The sequence below is a fragment of the Mya arenaria genome, chromosome 7 (genome assembly GCF_026914265.1).
Source record: "Mya arenaria isolate MELC-2E11 chromosome 7, ASM2691426v1".
In the NCBI taxonomy this organism is placed as follows: Eukaryota; Metazoa; Mollusca; class Bivalvia; order Myida; family Myidae; genus Mya; species Mya arenaria.
Window position 1 is genome coordinate 32,523,233 of NC_069128.1, and position 21,320 is coordinate 32,544,552.

The 21,320-nt window shown below is 32.9% G+C and overlaps 1 long non-coding RNA gene across 1 annotated transcript; it reads right to left on the reverse strand.

Annotated features, from left to right (window-relative positions):
• Positions 1-375: 375 nt before the first annotated feature.
• LOC128240188 (uncharacterized) lies at positions 376-19,088 on the reverse strand. The gene is made up of 4 exons (XR_008262081.1): positions 18,951-19,088; positions 14,509-14,582; positions 1,362-1,484; positions 376-956 (listed from the first exon to the last, which is right to left on the reverse strand). It is a non-coding gene; the product is annotated as an uncharacterized LOC128240188 (long non-coding RNA).
• Positions 19,089-21,320: the final 2,232 nt, after the last annotated feature.

Genomic DNA, 21,320 nt, shown 5'->3' on the forward strand with positions numbered 1-21,320 from the left:
ATTTAGACTTATCAACATTTTACTTAATATCAAAAGGTTCTTACAAATTATTTATAATATTATTCTTCATATACATACACAATTATTTAGTAAACAGTACTGTTTCAACAATTCAAACAAATACATAGTTACAAATCAAATATTGCTGTATTATGGCAAACACTTGGTGTTCCATCAGTACTTTAACTGAACTGGAACCTCAGATCAACCCATAAAGAAATGGAGTCTAGTAACTTCCCATTCGCCTGCCTCTTGGAACAACTGGGCCATGATTTTACCAGTTACCAGTAAGTGTTCTTTTAGACCATCATGTTGGTCAAAAATGTAATAAGACAAATCAAGACTGTCCGTAACTGGAAATTGGACCTGTTTCAATACATAGGCCACACTTTTTTTATCCAACTCCTTCCAAATGATGGGTAGTGACATGGACATTCCTCAATCTAACTTCTGCAGTGACTTCATTCATTCCTTTAGTCAAATACGGACAGTGTGAGCTGTTGAGATAGACAGCTCCTGTGACATCACATTTTATTGTGAAGAATGTCCAGCATAGATGGCTTGTCATCTAATGTAGCTAATATGTCCGCCCGGTCAGCTCAATCGGTAGAGCGTTGGACTCTGAATTGGACAACCCGGGTTCGATTCCCGGGCGGACCAGGTCACCTCTGTTGTGATTGGTTATGAAATCCTTTCTACGACCATTCGCACTGTACCACTGCACCTGGCATGTACAGAAGTTGTCAGTTCCTTGCAGAGGTGAAGGCACCTAGTACTGGTTCTGCCCAGGATAGGTGTGCGGTGGTTGAACTGTCACTCTCAGGGACCCTTCAATGTGCTCACGCCGGGACCCGGAGTATAAACTACTAACACCACCACCTGGCAGCCTGCTCTGAAGCTTGTCCATAGCCCCATATGTGTGGCCAGTCATCCATTATCCCCATTTTAATGATAATCTGAAAATAATCCCAAGCACATTTATATGCATATTTATTATATCATATCCGCTTCCATACACTTATCTTCTCTAGGATGTTCAAACAGGCTTGATGTGACAATACAAAATGTGAAGACAAATAAACAGTGAGATACAACAAGTATGTTGAATTTTCTGTCTGATTTAAAATGATTTGTAATATAAACAGGACAGGTGAAACTTCCTATTCGACAAATATCTTTTTTTATTGTCATTTCCAAGCATTTTTTATGATTAGATTATTTAATATTTCACAACTTAAATACTATCAGGAAGTCATAAGATTAACCATCTATATATATATAATAAATCGTATATATATATTTAATATATAAAAACAAGTCATTATACAATTGATATACACAAATTAAAAAGGTATTTATACTTCTGAAACACTGTTGCACAAGCCACTGGGCACAAAGAGGTTGATGAAGGTTTTCCTGATGCCCTTTGAGGTTTCCCCACAATAATGAGAAAGATGACCTCTGAGAGAGATGGTGGTTATTTCCTGAAACATTAAATTTATACATGTTGTATATAATTTTAAAAAAAGGACACTTGACAATATACAGAATGCTGTACTTAAAATTCATAAGTCCTATAAATAAATGCTTTTGAAAAATTCCAGAACGTATAAACAGCAAAACCCAAAACCTCTTGATTTTGTTCTCAATTGGCCAACAGAGGAAGTATTTTTTTTCAAGAATCCATGAAAACCAGTGATATAAAACTGCTGACAAAAAATTAGATCATGCATTTTTCTTTAACTGTTAGTAATACTTTAACCCACAAAACATTGGCTTTCAAACGAAAATATGCAAATCTGCGATATGATCTATGTCAGCAGTCTTTTATCATTGGTTTGCAGATACTATTAAACCCCAAAATTTGCTCTTTCCAAGACAAAAAAAATAAAAAAGTTGTAAAAACGGTAAATTTGTGAGAGTGCATGCAGCTTTAATAATGATTAATATATTCTTGTAATGAAGCTGTTATGTGCTAAAAATAGAACCCAATGAAAAATAAGCATATCCTAATAAGCCTAGCTTTATATGAAGTATTTACTGAATCAAATAGACATATATAGGCAAATGACTGAAAAGCTACCATAATTAAAGCTGCACTATCACAGATTAAACATTTCGACAACTTTTTAATTTTTGTCTTGGAACAAGCCAATTTTTGCTACAATCCATGGAAACCAGTTAATAAGACTGCTGACAAAAAATTAGATCGCGGATCTTTATATTTAAGTTCATAAATTGATGTTTTATGCATTTTTCTTAAACCATTAGTAAGGGTTTAAGCTCTAAAACATTTTCGAAAATATGAAAATCTAAGATCTGTTTTTTTATCAACAATCTTACATCAATGGGTTGCAGATATTTACGCAAAAATTTGCTCTTTCCAAGACAAAAATAAAAAAGTTGTAAAAATGGTAAATCTGTGAGAATGCAGCGTTAAGAGTATTTTTTAAACTTATAATGAAAGTCATTTGCATTTATTTTATATAAGCACGAAAACTAATGTGTTATTTATTCTGAACTCCTTTATAAAAATGTAGGACAAAACACCCCATGTCATTTTTGACTAAGGGGACAAAACACGTCCAACCCATTTAGACAGGGTTGACAAAACAACCCAGATCATTTTGACATGGTGGACAAAATAACCAGGAAAATATTGGCAGTTCAAAAAGTTAAGACCCCCCTCCCATCCTACCAACACTTGAAAGATTAAAACTAATTGGCCATTATCAAGATGTGTTTTATTACCCCCAATAAACACCCTTTTTCACTTAATTTATTAGGTTTAGAAATGTTACTATGGAGATCTTTATCACAGCATAAGGAAGACACAGTGACTTTAATCATAAGGATTTGCTACAAAGCTACAGTACAATATTAAGTTCAGCATTATGATAATCCTTACTTCAAAACACTCTTCTTAAAAAGGTGTTCAAGGCCAAAATCTAATATTCATATTCATTACAAGCTGCTTTGCATGACAATTATTAATTTCAGATATTTGCTTTAAGCAATTTATTTTTAATTATAAAAACACTTTCTCATAGTTTTCAGTTTTCATCTTCTTTTTGATATTGACATGTTAATATTAAAGGGGCCTCATGTGTTTTTAATATTTACGTTAGTCTTATATTAAAGCTGCAACCTCACAGATTGAACGTTTTGACAACTTTTTTTAAAAATTTTGTCTTTGAACAAGCGAATTTTTGCATAAATATCTGCAAACCAGCGATAAAAGACTGCTGACAAAATATCAGATTGCAGCTTTTCATACTTCCATCCAAAATTGATGTTTTATGCATTTTTCTTAAACTGTTAGTAGCAGTTTAAGCTGTAAAACATTAAATTTGGAATGGAAATATCAAAATCTGAAATCTAATCTTTAGTCAGCAGTCTTTTATCACATAAGCAGGTATTTACGCAAAGAAATTCTAATACATAAAGTTTAAACAAAAAATAAAAAAGTTGGAAATCAATACATACACAAGTTGACTAACATATATTTTGAATAATAAACCTTAAATTACTTTCCAAAGAATGCATTTAAGGAAAAGTTACTTACTGAAAACAAGACTGTAACAATGCATGTATTTTAAAGTGAAAACGCATATATATTATGTATTTTAAAAATGTAATCCTTTATACTTTTTACTCTTTCTGTTTTTAAAAAGGATGTAACCCTAACCAAATCATTTTATTTTTGGCCCTACTATAACACAATCAAGAATTTAGCCCCACATTCCAGAATGCAGGGCTTAAATTGTGTTATCATTTTGATCACTGACATGACATCATTGACAAAATAAGGATTCAAAAATCTTTGTTTCCGCCCAACTGACCCTATTTTTATCCTTCTGATCCTTTTTTGTTTTTGGTGTTTTGATCAATATGTGCTTTTTTAGTAAAGACCTTAATAATTCCCTGATATAGGTCAGTTTGCCAAAGAAACATGGTCCTAAAAAAAACAACAGTTACCGTATGCCTACCTTTTTTGATATTTAAATGGAAACTATGAATACTTTTTTTTGGCCTAAGCAACAATTTTTGTTTGAAGCCAGATGTGCATACTGTGTATTTTTTTACTTAATTACATTGTATTGTCTGCGAATTACCAATATCAAATCCATTGTCCTATTTAACAGGAGAATGGTTTTGATATTGGTCCCATGTATTATCATTATAAAAAGTGTAGGAATTTTATTCAAGACCATTTGCAAGATGTGTCATGTTTGGTGTCAATATTATGCTTGAATTATCATAGTTTATATTTGTCATTGTTAGATATTTAATTTGTATAAAAAAATGAGCAATAATAAAACCTCTAAAGTTTTTTCCTCAGTTGGTAAGAATTACACCTGTTGTTGTTGTTGGGTTAATAAAAGTCTGCTTACCTATGGCTCCATTATGGCTTGACCCTGTCACACCCCCTAGTGTGACTGAAACATATTTGTGAGGCCAAAGGGGGATCTATCTTCATTGAATGTCAGTATTTATTTTAGCTCCACCCCTTTTACTTGACATCGCCCCTTTCACTGGACCTGACATCTGATTGGCTGAATGAATATGCCTTTTAAAGGTTTCCTTATGACTGACAGCCCCAACCCCCCACAGAGAAAGACTGGTCATTTGAGACAATCACTATCATATTTTGAAAAGGGGGCTATATGCATGACTATGAATTGGCTTGTAATTGATTTAAGATAATGATCATTATCTGCAGTTATGCACTTAAATTCATAAAAAATTCATGTTCCAACAGTCTATTATCTGAAGTCGGAATATGACATTAAATATAGAACATGCAGTTTCACTAACATTTTCTTGGTTCGGCCAATGTATGAGTATAAGTCATAAAATCTAAGATAAGAAGGTATTTTTCAGTATAGATATGAAGTTGAAAATTGATAATACCCTTGGTTCATACATTTGTGGTCCTGTTTTATCGAGTATCTATACAAACTTACCTTTGCCATGCATGCATGGCTAAGCCTCCTTTGTTGACAATATACTCTTCATTACTAATACATGAACAAACCCACCTTTGCCATGCATGCATGGCTAAGCCTCCTTTGCCATGCATGCATGGCAAAGCCTCCTTTGTTGACAATAAACTTTTCATTAATAAGACATGAACAAACCCACCTTTGCCATGCATGCATGGCAAAGCCTCCTTTGTTGGCAATAAACTTTTCATTACTAAGACATGAACAAACCCACCTTTGCCATGCATGCATGGCAAAGCCCCTTTGCCATGCATGCATGGCTAAGCCTCCTTTGATGGCAATAAACTTTTCATTACTAATACATGAACAAACCCACCTTTGCCATGCATGCATGGCAAAGCCCCTTTGCCATGCATGCATGGCTAAGCCTCCTTTGTTGACAATAAACTTTTCATTAATAAGACATGAACAAACCAACCTTTGCCATGCATGCATGGCAAAGCCTCCTTTGTTGACAATAAACTTTTCATTACTTATATATGAACAAACCCCCTTTGCCATGCATTCATGGACCAAGCTTCCTTTGTTGGCAATATACTTTTCATTACTTATACATGAACAAACCCCCTTTGTCCATGCATGCATGTTATAAGCCTACTTTGTTGGCAAATAAATTTTCACTACCAATACATGGACAAAACAACCTTTGGCCATGCATGCATTGACTAAGCCTACTTTGTTGATAAATACTCTTTTCATTACCTACACATGCACAAATCCACCTTCGTTCATGCATGCATCCATGGACCAAGCCTCATTTGTTGACAAATACAATTTTTGTAACCATTTAATACTTATTGGTACCATTTTCAAAGCTTGCATTGACCAAGTGTAATTTCCACATTAGATGGGTAAAACTGAATATCTTAATTTAGGGTTGACACTTTATGACCAAACTTTGTGTGAAGAAAGAGCATATGTTGACCTTTCATTGGATCCTGAGCCCCAGAGGTAAACGTCAAGTTAAGTATAAATAAAAATAGAAAAACAGTTGAAATAGAATATTTTTATCAGAGTTTATACATACTTTTCATGATATTTAACATCCCCCCACCCCAACAATTCTGGTCAAAATAGCTTATATGGTTAAAAATAACTGTGATTGCTACAAAATCGCAGTCAACTAGAAAAATATAAGAAAAATCTGTTTCAACCTCAAAAACATAGTTAATACTTGAAAATACGTTTTGTCTCCATGTTTTTTAATGAATGAGCAAACAACTATGTCATTTGTCCTGTGTTCAGACTGACACACACATTTAATTTGCAATTATACTGAACACATAATTTACAAAATGTTTAGTAAAATTAATATGACTTTGTTTTAAGTAATGTTCACATGGAACTTTCTTTTATAAAAACATTCTATTTATGGATGCTTTGCAAATCATATTTCGAGAATAAAAATATTTAAGTAAAACTTTTAGAATTTGCTTACATGCATTAATGAAGAATGGACAAACCTGCTACTTTTAAAGTGTATTATGTGAAGTATATTTTTTTTTTCCATTTTACATGAAACTGCCATCTCAAAAGAAATTATTGCTGGCTGTCATGAATCTGCACTTATTTCTTAACAAAGGAAATTCAATGATCATGCCTCTCATTTTCAATTTGTTTTAAAAAAATGCATGAAGACATAAAACAATGAAAATATTTTAATTTTAAAACGCTGCAGGAATGATTAATTCATTTTTTTCAAAAATGAACAATGCTGACAGATATATGTACACTAAAAAGTGATAAAAAAGTATTATCCTGGCAGTAAGTTATGATAGAGAATTTCAATACATACTACAGCCACCTTTTCAACAAGTGTATGCCAAAATACCTTTAGATCATGTGCGGTATTCAATAAGCAACTAAGATTAGGAACTAAGACTTGATTGGCATGTATATTTAGCTGACCAATAGGCTGAATGAAATCACTGAGGCATGTTTTAAGATAAGGATAAGATCAATATTGAATAAGAAAAATGAAACTAATTGGTTTTAAACAGATACAATCTCAATACAGATATCAAAATAAGGCCATTTTTTTATAAATTGGTCAACAGAAAAAAAAAGGATTTCATACTCATCTTTTTTTTACAATAGAAGTGAATACATATTTTTCACAGTGTTTGTGGCCAAACCCAAAACCAAAAGATAAAAATTAACAACAAAAAGGAAAGACATGTTCATAGATACATATGAATGACATTTGAAATGCTTTGATTTCTATGCAACAAAATGTCTGCAATGCCTCAATATTATAATGAATATTGATATGTTCAAATGCTCACTTTGTCATACACATATTTTTGGCTTTACAGTCCAATGTTCTCTGACCTACCAATTTCAAATCTAAGTTATTGTAATCATTATATAAGCATATTATACAGTTTCCAATTTCAAATAATGTCACATTAAAAGTCAATATCATTACAACCTTTAGTTATAGTGTCACTTTTTCAATATTTTTTTAAAAAACAAATAACCAAAAAAAAATTGGAGGAGGGGGGACTTTTTGAAATAATTGGGCGGTAGATCCATTAACCAATTCATTAAAAAAAGAACGGCCTAAACTCAAAAAAAGTTAATAAGTTTATAATGAATGTAATGCTTAATTTTCATTCAATGAAATCGTTCCAAAAAAATGTATACTTTGGATTTAATAAATTACCAATGATCTCATTCACCATTGATTTAAAACAAATTATCAAATGAGGAACTATTTTAATAATAATATGGAAATTAACATTTCTTCATTTCAAAGGACAAGTAACATCTTTAAAGCAACTGTGCACCAGATGATTAATTTGCAAGAAAAAAGAAAATTGTCGAAAACTGACATATACTTGGTATTTATGTGTACAATGCATTGAAACTTATCAACTGAAGTACCACATAGTTTACAATTTTATTTAAGTTTAGCAGTTGTTTCATATATTTCCATTAAAAAAGATTACTGGGTATGTCTACCTAGTATAATTCATTCCTAAAGCGTGATTGGCTATTCAATGCTATCACGTGATATCAGGTATATAGTTTAAATATACTACTCGTTTGGAGTAAGCATTCGTAGCACAGTGGACTGCAATTTAGGCGACACAGGATTGAATCCGGTCTTCGACACAATTTTTTTTTCTACATTTTTGTACCTTTTTTACAATTATGATATCACAGCTTAACACATTCCATTATACAGACAATCCTCAGATTTGTTACAGAAAAAACTTTTTTTGATGCCAATCTGGTGTACAATCCCTTCAACTGCATTTTTAAGTCTATGAGGTATCTTGTTTTTTTAAAAAGAACATTTGATGAGGTAGTGTTGCCTCCACCGATAGTCTTGTAGGCCTGTTATTTTCTGTATGAAAGCTTTTGTTTCTCAAAGAACACAGCACTTTCTGCATTTGTGACTTTGAAGACTGCCCCTGGGTAACTGGCTCACATCCTGCATACAAATAGACCCGTATTGAAACACATGATAAGAAACAAACATACATAAAATCATGAAAAAATTGCTGCCCCTGTTAGTTGGAATAGCTGGACCATTATGATATAATTTAACAAATACACCACAGTGATCTTAACTTTTTACATTAAGCTTCACAATTTCATAGGCTTGCTACAAATTTCCTTGAATATTATAACTTCATTTTTTTTATACATATTGATAATATATCTTTACAAAATCACTATAAATACTGATACTAGTCACCAATGCTTACTTTTTCAATTTTTTTGTGATATCAATACTGTAAACAGTGGTCGAAATTAGCACAAGCCTGCAAGCCCTGCACTGGTTTAATTTGGGCTTGTTGATCCAAAAGTCTAATTTCGATGACTGTGTAAATAAATAAATTGGAATGGCAAAAGCTTGTTACTGGTTGTAAGACTCAGGCATTTTTTTTACATCACTGATCCAAAATTTGCAGAAAGAAAGCAGGCCATACTCAAATGATTTTAAAAAAATAACAAAAATATACCTTTGTCCTGTACATTTAGATTTTCAAACTGTTTTTTTTCCTCGGTTACAAGGAGCCAACAGCCAAATCAGCTCGGGATCATTTTGGCCAAGGGGACAGGTTTGGCACAGCTGGTTACAACCACCTGTGTTAGTGTTTTGGCATTAAAGAAGTTGAGGACCTGCAAAAGGGAAAATCAAATTAATTTTTGTACGAAAACATCAAATTTTGATATATTATTTATAATATAAATTATGTACAGTTCGATTTAATATCATGACTGTAATATCATGTTCTATTTTTGAAAACTTACTAGAGCATGACTCCATATTGTCGTCTCTTTAACTGGTAGTGTAAACATGCCACTTATAGGTTGTTTGTAAGAACTCGACTTCGTAGCAAAGTTAAGTTCATGTTTATTCTACTTTCCTTTAAACATGTTGGGGTCTAGAAAAAGCCACTCGCAAAATTTTGCGAGCTTGAATAAAAGTCACTCGCAATTTGCAAATGCCACTCGCAATTTGCGAGTATGCGAGTCTAAATTTGAACCCTGCAATAGTTTTAAAACCTGCATGTGAAAAATAGCCCTGCACTGGTAAAATGTCTTTCGGGCTTGCTCAAATTCTGAATTTTATATAGCAGGGTTTGTTCAAAAATTTGATGCCAAGAAATAGTATAATAATTAGGGCTTGTTGATCCAAAAGTCTAATTTCGATGACTGTAGAACCAGATTATTTCATTATTTACCTCTTTTTCATACCCTGGTAGTGCCAATCAGTCTGGAGCTTTGCATGACTATGCCCGGCAATAACTGTATCCATAGTATTAACTTGCCACTTGTCACAGTAAGGAGCATCATAAATTTCTTTAATCCTAGAAAGTGTCATTATTACATTTATTACATACTGACATAGAAAATCCTTAGGAATAAATATTACAGTGTCATGAGAAATTGAATAAAAATGACAAAAAGTTTAAAACTTATTATATTTGTGGCAAATCTTAAGCACCAGTCAATTGTAAGGCCCCTCCCCCAGGTCTGGGGGTATACCGGGGATAGTTGGGGAAATGGGCCATGTTTTTCCTTTCAGGTGGCCACGCAGTGCTGGGTGAATGCAGTTGTTTTGTCTTCGCTTTAAATATAGCGGGGAATGGGCCTTAACTAGGCCAGGGTCCCTGTGATGCAGCTGCATTTGGTGCAAATTTACCATCGTTTTGTCCCTGCAGGACGGGATTTTTAGGTGGGGTTGGCTGGATCGAAGGTCATTGTCCCTCCTAATCCCCAGACCTTGGGGGGGAGGTGGGGCTTGGTTACAATTGACTGGTGCATAATACTGACAGTTCATCAACTAAGTTTAAACTTAAACAAGTTTATGCCGTTAATTTAAAATAAACACATTTAACATACTAAGAGCCTCATGCCTCTCAGCCTGATGGATCACAGCCAAATTTATATTTCTCATTAATTAAGAATATGTTTGATAACCAAATAACAACTGTCAACATTCATTTTAGTAATAAAAACAACCATCAACTTTATTACTGTTATTAATATTAAATTATTACTGTTATTAATATTAAAAAAACAATACTAGTGCTATACTGTATAATAAGTTCACTATAAATATATATTTCTCATAAATAAAAATGTTGCTACTTACCACAACATAAACCAAAAATCTTAAACTGCATCAACTTTCCTGTTTACATCAAATGATCAGCAGAAGTAAATCATGTGTGATGTAGCTGATAATCTGGGGCACCAAAGGGGATATTTCAAGTTGATGACATCATAATGTGCATGACATGCAGTATTGATGACATCACAGATTTTGGAACTCAGCCAATTCTCTCAGGACAGTGTCTGCTGGTATGTATATGTATATTTTTGTTTATAAATATTATTTTTGTATTGATTGTGAATTTTGGCTTTTATTTATTTATTAAAAATAATATCAAAAATGTTTCTTTTTATCAAAATTTGATTTTGAAAAATATCTTTATTGTGTTTGGATAAGTTAAACTAGAAAAATGTGAAATGATGAAAGAACTGTTCAGTGTATTGGTAAAAAACCCAAACAGTTTCCTTTCAAAGCTAATTTTAAAAAGATGTTTGTTAAACAATATCCCCCCCCCCCCCCCCCTGCAAGCTATGTTGTCAGGATTATATGGACAATTGATTTGCAGGGGCTTAGCCAGTCTGTACTGAATGTTACGCACAAATGTGGGAGGGGGATATCCCTGTAACCGTAACTGTAACTTCTATACCCTTTGTTCAATTGACTTAATACTTCACACAGTTGTTCAGGACCATCACACAATGAGGTTACATAACTCCATATCTTTATAGACGACCCCCCTACTTTGCCCATGAAATCTGGTGTTTTTGTCTTGACTCGTTTATAAGACGGGGTAGATTTTTAAAGCAAATCCAGCTTAAATAACTCCATATTATATTTTATACAATTTATGGCCCCTGTTGTGACCTTAGGTTAAAGTTTAAGGGCAGGTTGTGATATTTATTAATAACTTCTATACCCTTCATTCAACTGACTTAATACTTAACCCAATTGTTCAGGACCACCACCTAATGAGGTTACATAACTCCATATCTTTAATACAAGTCATGACCCCTGATTGACTTGGTTAAGTTTTAGGCAAGTAAAAGTTAAGGCCAAGTTGGGATTTAAATAAAAAACTTCTATACCTTTCATTCAATGCACTTAATCAAATTCAAAATTAGCGCGCTGTCTTACAAAGGCTCTTGTTTTATAACCAGCAATTTGTGCAGTCTCTTACATTTTACTGTTATTTGTTGTTATTATAGTTGAATTTAGCAAATCAAATAAAGGGAGAAAGCCCAGAAAGGCGAATGGCCAAGAACAGCATTTTTTGGTTGTTAAATAGTTGATGTTCCAAATAACTTAATTTAATACTTGATGTTCGCAAAAATTTAATTCAATCTTTGATAATTGCAATCAATTAACTCACTGGGGATGTAGATGCATGTTTCTTTGTGCAAACTTTTATAGTAAATCACACCAAAATATTAACATTTAAGGAACTTTTTCCAGTCTGCAATATTGTGACCTCGTATAGATATAAAAATAAATAAATATTTTGTAATAATTGGCGTTTTATTGACTTTTCAGATCTGGGAGTTTTCAACAGACAAGAGGACCTGGATATTCTGCTACATGTGACACTGACACAAACTATGTTGTACTTTTATATCAATATGACATTATAAAAATGTTTGGACTCATATGCCATTGCTTGAATCAAAATTAAATTTATAATAAATTTATATAACTCTGATATCTATTTTTTCCTCATACACTTACTTATTAGAAATGTTAAAACAAAACAAAAAGTTGAGACACCAAAATTATTGTCTTTTAATTTCTAAAAAGTGAATACTATATAATCCTTATGAGTATATGAAATATCAACTGTGGAGTTTTTGGGAGGACAATATGAATTTAATTATATATTGGAAGTAAGCTCCATCAGGAAATACTCGAGTAAGTTTAATGAGGATCTGATGGAAAATAGCTTCAGACCATTTGTTATATTAAAAAAGGGCCATAACTCCAAAGAGAAAGTTTTGTTAATATTGTATGTTGAATGGTCAAGTCAGAGAGAGAAAAATGTCAAGGTAACAGGTGTCAATGGCTCAATGCTCAAGTACTGGTAACAAAGAGGCTTAGCCATGCATGCATGGCAAAGGGGCTTTGCCATGCATGCATGGCAAAGGTGGGTTTGTTCATGTCTTAGTAATGAAAAGTATATTATCAACAAAGGAGGCTTTGCCATGCATGCATGGCAAAGGGGGTTTGTTCATGTATTAGTAATGAAAAGTATATTGTCAACAAAGGAGGCTTAGCCATGCATGCATGGCAAAGGTGGGTTTGTTCATGTATAAGTAATGAAAAGTTTATTGTCAACAAAGGAGGCTTTGCCATGCATGCATGGCAAAGGAGGCTTAGCCATGCATGCATGGCAAAGGTGGGTTTGTTCATGTATTAGTAATGAAAAGTAAATTGTCAACAAAGGAGGCTTAGCCATGCATGCATGGCAAAGGTGGGTTTGTTCATGTATTAGTAATGAAAAGTAAATTGTCAACAAAGGAGGCTTAGCCATGCATGCATGGCAAAGGTGGGTTTGTTCATGTATTAGTAATGAAAAGTAAATTGTCAACAACATGTATGAACCAAGGGTATTATCAATTTTCAACTTCATATCTATACTGAAAAATACCTTCTTATCTTAGATTTTATGACTTGTACTCATACATTGGCCGAACCAAGAAAATGTTAGTGAAACTGCACGTTCTATATTTAATGTCATATTCCGACTTCAGATAATAGACTGTTTTCCTTATACTATGAAAATTATGGAAGAAATACATGACTGTCAATTTAGAATTGAACTTAATTTCCATGTAAATATCCTTAAATTGTATAACATGTCGAAGGCAAAATGTAGATTTTCACAGATTGATACAATTGCTAAAAGGCATGTTCATTTTTTTTCAATATAATGACATTAATAGAAGGTTTCTACTTTGAGTAAGGTTTTCTGAATTTAAACATTTTTTTTTTTGTCTTCAAGTCTCTTAACATTACCAAATAAAAAGAACTGTCCTCCAGTTTGTATTATGTAGAATAAGATGTAATTTGGAAGTAACTGTAATTTGTTACAAAGATGGTTTAACCAAAACTTAATGAAAATCCCACATTGATTTCGTGCATTTATATATATATATAGATATATATATATATATATATATATATTAATACATATAGCCCGGAATAGTTGTAGCCCGGAATTATAGCTATTCTGGTTTTTCCGACCTAATCCTCCGGATTAAGATTTAATTAATTATTTAAACAGGCCAGTCTGCACTGCTTTTTCAGTAAGGATTTTAGTCAAAATCATATCTTCAGTAAGAACAAGACAGTACACCATAGGTAATTATGACCCCCCCCCCCCCCCCCATAATTATGCATATTATGCATATTTGTATACATGTATTAGCTAGACAATATACAACGATAAGTGTATTGTATATATTAGTGAGCAAATAAATGCATTAATAAATAAATAAATACAGATTTATACTGGTAAATAGATTTATAAATATAAATATTTTAGGAAAGATAAACATTAGATAAAAAATATTATCAAAGCCTTTTTAGCCATATTGTATTGGCTGATGGGGTTACTCAAAATTACCGTGCATGGTCCGCTTACAACCAATTAAATATTTTCAATAGCTCTGAGAATGATTCATACAATCTTTGATATGATGTCAGTTTTATTTACATGGCATGGCTTGACTTGATCAATATAAATTTTATATTACCGGTATATGACTTGCACAATTCACATGACTTTTCATATATATATCCTTTAAGTTTTGTGTGATAATAGATCTTTGATCTAAATTTGTGATTCAAAACTTAAAGATACATATATATATATATTTACTGCTTCGGAATCACACTTTACACACAAGACATGTTAAAATAGATTATTGTACTCACTGTTTTTTAATTTAAGTTTATTCATCAAACTCTGTCACTCTAGCTGTCTCTGTATTATCAGCATCACACATCAACTAAAAAAATAAAAATAATAAGAATTATAACAAGAAAGGTTCAAGTAGTTAAAAAATATATGGGCTGTCATTGGACATATAATATAACAATTTACCATGATTCCATGAAATATTTTTACAAACTAGCAAACCTGAACTCTTTAGTATTTTTTTTACATCTTTGTGAGATTTTGCATAAAGCATCTATCTAATTCTTTGTTAATTTACCACATTAAAATTAAAATATATTGATTAACTGTACTTTTATTTATTTTATAAATATCTTATATGTTGTGCACCAGTCAATTAATTGTAACCCTGGCGCCCCCAGGTCCAGGGAATAGCGGGGACTTTGACTTTCGGTCCAGCCAACCCTGGGTCTAATCCCCTCCCCTGCGGGAACGAACTGATGGTAAAACCCCGGCCAAATGCCCCTGCACACCAGAGACTCTATATAAGGCCCAATCTCGGCTAAATTTGGCTCAAAGACAAAACCACTGCGGTCACCCCGCCCTGCGTGGCCACATAGAAAGTAAAAACACGGCCCATTTCCCGACTATTCCCAGTATACCCCGGGGGGGGGGGGGGCGTGGTTAGTTACCGTTACAATTGACTGGTGCATTGGTTATAATAACTGAGAGGCCTCAAAGATGCTCACATGACTGTGACATTTTGACCTTTTAGCAGATTAGAACAAAGAAAGGATTTTTAAGAAATATACTCAATGAAACAGAGTGAAACTTTATTCAGGGGCTATACACCGTATGATGAAATAGCGAAAGAAGAGAAAATTGTCAAAAACTGACATGAATTTGGTATCAATGTGTACAATGCATTGAAACTAACTAACTGAAGTACCACATAGTTTACAATTAATTGATTTTTCACATTTTTTTTCCATTAAAAAAGATTACTAGGTGGGTATACCTAGTATAATTAATTTTTATGTGTGATTGGCTAGTCGATGTTATCACTTAATGTTATCAAGCTAGGTATATATTAAATCAAATAAACAAATGTAAACTTTCATAGCAGTGGATACAACACTGGACTGCAATTTTGGCGACCACAGTTTGAACCCGGTCTCTCTTATTTTTTCTTTACATTTTGATATTTTTTTACCAATTATGATATCAAAAGGATAAACATTTTATTGAATAATTGTCCTGTATACTGGGACTGACCCTACTGTTTGTATAGTCCATTGGTTAAAGAAAATAGATTAAAAAAGAGAAAAAAATAATTGTATTTAGTGTGTGTTTAAGGTAGCACTACCCTAATGAAAACCTCCACTTGAAATGCTTCATTTTAATGTTTTATCCTTTATTGTTAAGCACATACCTACACGTCTTTTGTGGGTTCATGTGAGCAGTTCAACTTCAAAGCAACCCAGAAGCTGACATACATGCCATATCCCCCGGAGGGGGAAAAATCCCCCGGAATTTCGACCCATCCCCCGGTCTCCCGGAGGGGGATGAAAATCCCCCGGACTTAAAAAAAGTGTGTTTAAAATTACGCAAAATTATCACAGGGTTTAATTATATATGCCTGTTTACAGTTATAATGCCCTTCTTGTCTTAATTGGATTATCAAATGATGGTGTGTTTTAACAACACCAATTGGGTGACACTTAATAAGTCAGCAGGGCACATTTCATGCATTGTTTTGATTGAAACTGTCAGAATTTGCATAAGAAATGTCAATTAGACTGGTCAGATAAAAGGACGATTTTCATTGGTTAAAACTATAGGTTTTATCCAATCAGAGAGGATGTAACAAGTTAAAGTGTTTAAACATGTGTCATTGTCATCAAAATGATTTATGATTTAAAGGTGACAGTACATTATTTGGTAAAGAAAAGGATTAAAATAACTAATAGACAATGCTGTTCTTTGTTATGACCCACTAATATGTTTACATACATGACATGACCTTCATCTCAAATATCAGAAAATAACAGAACTTCCAGAAGAGAAACTGAAAGTAGACAATTCGGATGAAATGACTTTTATTTATTTTAATATTATGGTGGTGATGTTTTATTTTTTGATGAATGCCAAAAGATGATATGTTTATGAACTTAAACAATAAATTATGCATTTGCTTTTTATCAGAAGCAAACAAATCTGACTATTTGGGAATTGAAATGAAAAATATTGATAAATCATTCCATTCTCTCTATTAGTCTGAAAGTCATCATTTATGATCATAATGAGCAGATTTTGTATCCAATTTTAGAGGAAGGTAAGCCCATTAAATTGTCTCTGAAACATATTTTTCTGTGAAGTATTCTATTTTGCAAGTGAGTGCTTTTATTATGCAATATGGCTGTGTCTCATTAAAATATAGATGAAGTGCTGGAAAAAGGGGTAGACAAGGTAAATTGGCACGTGTGTCATGCCCGTAATGCTACATGGCGATGATGAAAATTCTCTGGTATGTGACCCAAATCCCCTTAAATTCTGGACATAATCCCCGCGGGAGTCTTATTTTTTTGTACTTGCGTCTTAAAATACTTTGAAATTTTGTCGAATTAGACCTGCTACAAAAAACGCCTGAATACTACCAAAATCCCCCTGAATTTTCAGACTTTTGAACATTAATCCCCCTGAATGGTCTCAAGAAAATATGGCATGTTTGGAAGCATCTTTTTATTTTCCATTTCATTAGCTTACATTTTTCAACAGTAGTTTTATTAGAAAATAGTTATTTTCTTATACCGAAGGTAAAACATACTGTTGTTTTTTTTTGCATAATGTTCCTAAAAGTTTACAGATATTTCATATTGATAAGGAACAGGTCATGAGTATTTTTTTAACTTGTTGATTTCGCTGTAAAATGACATTCACAAGCTAAATCTTAGTAGACCAAAGAATTGTACGTTTACGGATTTTTGTATCTTTTTTGATATGGCAAATCCTTCACATACAAATTGTTTAGTATCAAAAGTGGGTAGTTATTCCGATCGGGATTCTGGGTTAAAGCATTTAACATCTCAAAAATATCATAAAACAAGAAATATTACCAGATTATGTAATTTTATATCAGTTCCATACATAAAAATGTCATATCCTATGAATAATTATGAGTTTGACGTTTATTTTTCATTTCTTGCTGTCAAAACATAGCGATATATACATGAAGGGCACCTGCAAGGCTTCAGGGCACAATTTTTAAACAACTGGAACATTTTAGCCATGGCTGAGTTGTTACGATTGTTTTTACGAGGTCTATCTAGAAGCTTGTCAGTGGTGGCCGAGTTATTATGATTGGGTCGAGTTGTTCCGCTTGGCATAATTGTTGTCTGTGTCAGTCAACTTTTGTTTTATTGGAAAGGTAAATAATGTGTTTTAATGCAAAATAACTTTTCACTTACATGGTAAAGTATGAATATAAACCTTTATGATCAATTTAAACCATAAAATACTTCACTTAATACAATTTCAATATTTTTCAAAACACCCCCGGTTTTTGCACAAACCCGTTTAGACGTTACTGGCTATGGTCACAAATCCGAACACTTTCTGATGTTTTTTACAATTATCTTGGAGAGTTTATGTTGTAGTAAGTTAAACTTTCGTATGAAACATCTTTGGTTCATGTGAAAACAGCTGTCAAAGTACAGATTCACGATCTCGTCAATATTATGTCGAAAATCGTTCAATTTTATGGATAGTAAATCACCCTTCAAAATACGCTATGGAGGGCACAAATACCGAACACTTGAAAAGCGAAAATACATGGTCATACAATTATAATTAAAAAGTATGCTATATTAAATAAATGGCATTTTTTAGAAAAATGCTTAACAAAACAAGATGCAACTTCGCAAGTGTGACCAAGGCAAGCCTCTGTATTGATCTAGATCATCAAATAATCGATCACGGTAAACAAACGCGTGTTTTAGCCGGTGTTCAGGATTTGTGCCCTGTTAGGAAATGTACCGTCAACCAGTAAGGATTGGAAGAATGTATTACACGTCTATAATTTTAGACTGGGGGGTGGGGGGGGGGGGGGTTGGGGTAGCTACAATAATGAGCAATTAGGGATACTTTTTTTATTATTTTGATATTTCATGTGTATCCCTGTAACTGCCATAGTCTTAAAATCGTCAAAAGACCCATTGACGGTCATTTAGGTGGACTATGGGGGAGGGGCATGGTTACAATTGACTGGTGCAACCACTGGGACACCATTTTTTATTATTTTGATATTTCTTAAAATACTCGTTGACGGCTATTTAGGCAGAGTAGCCCCACTCCCTGTCGAAGTGTGGATAAGAAGAGGACTGTTTCAAGTGAACGTTCTTTACGAGATGTCCTACTTATTGACTGTTTATATATTCAAAAATCAAGACAAAAAATTAAATGGAAAAAATAAATGACTTACCAATGGGTGTTTGAGATATCCATTTGGCACCACTTTAGTGCCATTCATCGCTCTTCAAAGCTCCATAAAACAAAATCATTCGTCTAACACATTCCCGACATCTTAACACAGATGGTATTGATTACTGTGACATGTTTGTGTTAAACCGGTTTGAAGGTGCATTCACTCGAGTAAATAAAGTCAAAGATGCACTCTTAAGTACTGCCAGATAAGGTTTACCACAATTAATAATGTTGTTTCAATATTCCTAAAAGAATGAATAAATGTCGAAAACAATGGTTCTTATGAAGGATATCGAGTTAAATTTGAAAGAAATGAGCATTACACACGGTATTTCTACCTTATGAGACTATAGTAGACCACAATAAATCTTTTAGCATTTACCAATCATTTAATATTTTTTGCGCTTTCTGCTATTAAAAACACGGTTACAATCTTGTTATCAGTAATAAATATTTTCAATAAATGCATTATTTAGTATGTAGTTAAAGGTTTATCAGTCACAATTGATGTTTGTTATATATGTGTATGTATTGATTTTGAATAACAGTGTCACTAAACAAAAAATAAACAAATTTACGCAATTTCACAACCTTTTTTCAGTTCTTCTGGATTACCCTGTATCCCCTGCCTCGAAACGAAAAGTTAACTTGGACGACATCGGTACGTTGTGGTTGGGGGGGGGGTCACCCCCCCCCCCCCCTCCTTCTGGCAACTAGTGCAATTGCAAAATTAATTTTGATGCGTGAGGGATATATATACTTAAGCGACGATGTAAACCATTGCTTCAATATTTATGCATGCATATGTGCTTGTTGGCATTTTGGGTGCCTCATTTCTACATCAAAAATGCTCAACCAGGTATGAGTTTATTGTATAAGTTATAGCTCGTAGTTTGTAAAATGTGATTCTTTAGCAAATTTGTTTTAAATACGAAATAAAAGGTGTTGCTTCCAAGGTATGCATGATCAAAATATCCATAAATTATGTATGAGTCCCTTTTGCTGAGTGGTTATGCTATTTATTTGTCCATGACGTAAAAAGGGTAGGTTCACCCCTGATTAAAACAAGACTTTATTTTCATACTTTCATTGTATTTTGTTCTGTAATTTCAGTATCAAAGAGTTAACTAATTATTTCAGACACATTACCTGAAAAATGATTATTTGGTGCCAATGAGGTACGAGTCCCTTTAAGAATGACAAAGTGTTTTTACAATCAGCTAGATAACAAGTTCATTTTTTCCACATATACAAGATGATTTACAAGTAATCATCATATGTGTATTTTTACTTCACTGCTATCTTGTAGGATGACTGGCTTATATACTACTACCGGGTATGTAGTAAAGTGACAACATGGCATTAATTACCAATAGCGTTTATTTTGTAATGCAAAATTCACCAGCCTTACATTTTTGTACAGTTCGATATTTTTTCTAAAACATATACTAGTATTACTGTTTGAGGAAGGCATTGGCACATGATGCATGTTAACATTCTAAAATGCCTTGCAGCATTTTTAATGGTGTTTAGCTTGGACCAGCTCAAAACCAAATAATAGGGGTTGGAAAGTCTTTGGTTTAGGAGTTAAAAAGTCTTTAATATGGTTATTAAAATAATTCAACTAGGGGTTGAAAAGTCTTTGTTGTAGGAGTTAAAGAGTCCAAACAGGTAGGGGTTGAAAAGTCTTTGAAATAGGGGTTTAAAAGTCTAAGGGTTGAAAACTGAAAAGTGTTCTTTTTTAGAAGGGTTAAAAAGCCTCTTGGGGTTGAAAGGTCCTGCTCCCCTGCAGAACAGTGTGTATGAAATAAACTATTATCTTAGGTAAAACATTTCATATGGATTTCCATCAATTAATTACATCTTCATTAAAAATCAAGAAAATGGTACATTTTCTGTGTAAAGGTACTGACAACCGAAATAACATTTTCAAGCGTAAAAGTGAGTATAGCTTTGAAAAAATGAATAAGTTCTTAGTCGTTTGTAACCACAACTTAATCGATTAAAAATGGCGTCTGAGGAGATGAAACTAGTGTAAAGATATTTAAAAAAAATGGAATTTGTGTCACTGGTTGAGTAAGAATACTTCAGGTAATTTTTGATATGATTTATTGCATTCAAATTCATTAAAAGATGCTTAAATCTTATCGCTAAGATATCAGCACAGAAGTATTAGCTTGGAATTGGATGGATACAATGTCAGGACACAGGTAAACAATTAAACAAAACTTCAAATATATTCCTAAATAAATAAATAGGTGTTCTTTTAAGAGATTTAGGAAAGTTGAAATATTTTCCCATTAAAATTTATTGCCAGAACCTCCAATTGGATTAAGCCCATTGCCAATGTTACCAATTGGAAGATTCC